Source organism: Miscanthus floridulus, chromosome 19 (assembly GCF_019320115.1).
Source record: "Miscanthus floridulus cultivar M001 chromosome 19, ASM1932011v1, whole genome shotgun sequence".
Lineage (NCBI taxonomy): Eukaryota > Viridiplantae > Streptophyta > Magnoliopsida > Poales > Poaceae > Miscanthus > Miscanthus floridulus.
In genome coordinates, this window is record NC_089598.1 from 59,783,107 (window position 1) to 59,787,464 (window position 4,358).

Below are 4,358 nucleotides of genomic sequence, written 5' to 3' on the forward strand. Positions count from 1 at the left end.
TGAATGCTGGTGCATATCTAGACAAGTTGTTGAATGCATGCATATACTCGGTGAGAGTCTTTGTCCCTTGTGTCAGCTTCATAAACTCAACGGCCTTCATCCGCATCAGCCTAGGGGGTATATGATGCCCCCCTAAAGGCTGTCTTGAATTGCTCCTAGGTAACATTTGCTCTAGTAGGTAAGGCAGACAACTAATGAGTCCACCAGATACCTATAGGCCCCTACAGTTGATGCGATGCATACTCAGCCTTCATCATTTCAGTGACCCTCAATAGACTGAACTTCTATTCAATAGTGTTCAATCACTCATCAACCTAGAGCGGTTCTTCTGCCTCTTTAAAGATAGGAGGCTTAGTCACCAGAAAGTCCTTGAATGTACTATATTGATTTGGCTCTGGCCCCTAATTCTACTGGCGGGCACGGGCTGTGTTCTATGCAATGAGGCATAGTGTTTCTTCCACTGCTCGCTGATTCCCTAAGGATTGTGCGAAAAACTCATTTGCAGAGGGTGGCGGTGGTGGTGGTAGGTCACCATCATTGCCACCTTGGCTGGTACTTGCCCAGCACGAGTGCGAGTCATCTACAACATTGCAACAATAAGTGATTATTGACTAATACCAAGAAATTGCAGAAGAATTATGTAATCATGTCAAACTAAATTTACTAGAGAATCTAAATTCATACAATAAACAGAGGCACAATAATTCATTCTCATAACATAACATCACCAATTTGATCACTTATCGTACTTGCAATGCATTAACATGCATGTCACTTTTTAGCAGCAAAACAAAACTAGAATTTAATTAAAGTTCGACCCATAGTGAACCAACATGCAAGGTTCCAATGTTACATCAATGATACATTCAAAGATCGAAACTTAAGCTACATGTCCAATACATAAAAGATAAAAAATGATACGAAACTAGCGCATCTAGCTAATCACTATAGCGGAGTTAGGGCTCAAAGTGGTCACTGTCAACACCGGACAAATAATCACCATGGTCGTCCTCCTAGGGCTCGACCTCCTCCTTAGACTCCTCCTCGACATCCTCCATGCCATCATCATCGGCAACCAATACATTTGGATCTTCTTCCGCTGTGGCTACTGTGGGAGCAATAGGATTAATGATGTTGTTGAGGCGATGAACATCATGCTGAAGCTCCACAATGGTGTTCTGGTTCTCCTGAATCTGTCGTCGGTACTCCGCCTCCCTCCAACGGTAGTCATTCTCCAGCCGTCTAGCTAGAACCATAGTCCTAGTCCTAGCCTCCTCTCTAGCCTCTACAAGACTATAGGCCTCATCCCTCTACTGGATGGCATGTACCCTCTAAGCTTGAGTGGCCCATGTCTCTGCCTGTGCTACGTTCCTATCTACAACAACATTCTCTATCTGAGTCTAGAGGGATCCCAAATGCTATATGAGTGTCATTAGTGTCCCAAAGAGCTTCCCTAGCTACCTTCTTGTGCTTGCACACATGCTTCCTCAGCTTCCATTGTGCTGCTTTGGCTCTCATGAGCCTATCCATACAAGTGGTATAGGACTCCTACCAAAAGTCCCGGGTGTCCTGATAAGCATAAAACATCTTCATGGCGAACATAGCACTCATAGCGGGACTAGAACTCTCTGCCCGCTCTTTTCGGAGTTGGATCAACGCATTACGGTTACATTGTGCCTAAACTGCTGTAGATGGATCCACTTGAGGAAAATTATCAGCTGCACTGCCGGTCAACTCATCCTTGTGCTGCTGACAAATCTGGCTTAGCACCTCAAAAGCAACTACTTGGGCACCTTCCGAAGGAGTTTTTCCCTCAGAATCTGCCTTCCACTCCTGCCATAGGGGTGCTTGGGTATGAGCAGGTATGGTTAGCTGCACCTCATACAATGGCTATCCTTCTAGATATCCCTCATTCCAAAAGTAGTAGGGCAGTTCGATATACCCCACAAAGTGCAGTACCCTCTAGAGCAGGGCAAGGATACCGAAGATCTCTATGAAAGTCTCACCCCAACTGATGCTGCCATATGTACCAACAAAATATGGTGCAACTCTTTGTGAGAACAATATTATAATGGAAAAGAGTTACTTAATGAAATAAGAAACTTATAAGGGGAGGAACAATGCAAGTATGTAATGAATGATTTATCATGATGCATGCACGTCCCATACGTCCTCACAAAAGCAGTTCTTACAATATCCATGATACACTATGTTATCTACAACAAGTGGAAAATAAACCCTAAGTACAAGAAGGTACTCAGCTAGACTTACCCATCATAAACCAAAAATAAAGTGACTCCAAGGATCATGCAAGGCTTTATAAGTGGAGCTAGCTTGACAACATTTTGCATAAAAGCCACTAGTTGGGCTATACATGTTGTAATTCGATAACCAAGTTTATTGTAGCTATTCATCTCTAGATTAGCAACTAACCTATGCCAGACATGTGGTATATCATTTAGTAGCATACAATAGTAACCATAGCTGGTGTAATATTTTCCAAGTTCATCATAACCATCACATTCCATAGTTCAATTACTACGATGAAGGGTCTCCGCCAAGTTTGTCACTATCCAGGAGAGACGGTTATTTGAATCGATTGCAACCAACTGGGTAGTATTCCTAACACAAACCTAGGTCTACCAGCCACAGTAGCCTTAGGTCACCTTTGGTACCACTCAGGTCCACATTTTGGGGGTTCGATCAGCGTCGCACAAGGACAACCAGCTGCCAGGACGTTCAGGCCTGACCTGCCCTTGGTCTCATGTCTGGTTCCTCGCACATCCTTACTACCATCCAGAGTGTGCACTTTGATAGAACGATGCCCGGCCTGAGTTGAGCTACTCAGCTTTGCGGTCAGAACGAGTTATCTAGCTAGCTATGTGAGAGGCATGCGTTCAAAATGACAAGAGGGCCTCCAACGATGCGGTCCTTAATTGGCACAGATGGAATCACACGAGTCAACCTACACATAGACTCTGCTTGGCCTCCAATTACATTATCCCATGGTTCTTTTCCACAATAGCAATTATAGCCAACCATTCTCTGGTATCCACCTATATCTCACAGGTGACAGGAAATCACCCAACTTCTATTGGTCTAAGCATGACTAAGCATATATTTGATCCTTGACCTGCTTAGGGTTTAAAGTATATATCTAGACAAGATAGTTCTATATGTCAAGTGTTTCCAAATCAAATCTTATAACCTAATGCATCAAACATAAAGGACTCAAGTGATGTTTTATAAAACATAGGAGGCTTAGAATGCTCTGGGGCTTGCCTTTTAGAAATGAAGTGGGTCGGTGGTCAGGGCACTCTGGAAGTTCATCAGTGGCTCGCTCCTCACCTTCAGGAGCTATGGCTTGGGGTGTCCCTTGATTGTCCTTCACCTCTTCTTTGAATTCCAGTAGGGTTACTCCTTCGGGCGATCCTATATGCATGAGCACGAATAAGATATCATGGATGCATAGGTAATGACATGGATGATATGATATGATGAAATGCATAATCATAAGTGTTCTTAATAGCAATGTATTAGGGTAATAACAAGATTGACTTCTTTTACTAAGTGGGTGCATATCTCCTTTCTAGTAATTAAACAAACACCTATTTAAATATTTTCTGGGCTGGAAGACAATAGCCACTTGTTTTGACCATAACTGGAGTTTTATACACCCAAATAACATGATTTTGGTCTTTCTGGAAAGCTTATAAAATTTCCTACAACTTTACTTTAATTATCTTAAGGTGATTTAGTAGATATCTAGTTTGAACAATTCAATCTTTCAGATCTATCTAGAGGACAAGCAAATCTGATAGCTACTTCTAACAGCTATAACTCTTAAACTTTTAGGCCTATGACTATGAAATTTTAGGACAAATAATATGAGTAAGTTATATACAACTTTGTTATTGACAAGTTTCGTAGAAAAGATCATTATCATCATGAATTTGTCAACACAACACAAACTACTCATGCAACCATTTAGTTGAATTGTAAGGAATAATTATCTAGCTGCCTATCACCAATTACATCTAAGCACAACTACTAATATCAATAGATCATATACATCACAAGCACCATAGCAAACATCATGGTTAAGCCCAACTAATTAATTTATATTCATTTATTAATTTCCTTATATAATAAGGTGATTTAAAGGATACATATTTTCAATGCTCAATAAATTTCGAGAAAATTACAGTAGCTTACATATGACCCCAATAATCTACTATACAGATTTCATGCTATTTGGCTAAGTATAGCAACCTCTACAAAATGACAAGTTACATTGGCTTATTTTAGCAAAAATAGTTTAGCCTAGTAAAAAGTGTCAGACAATAGATTTCATATTT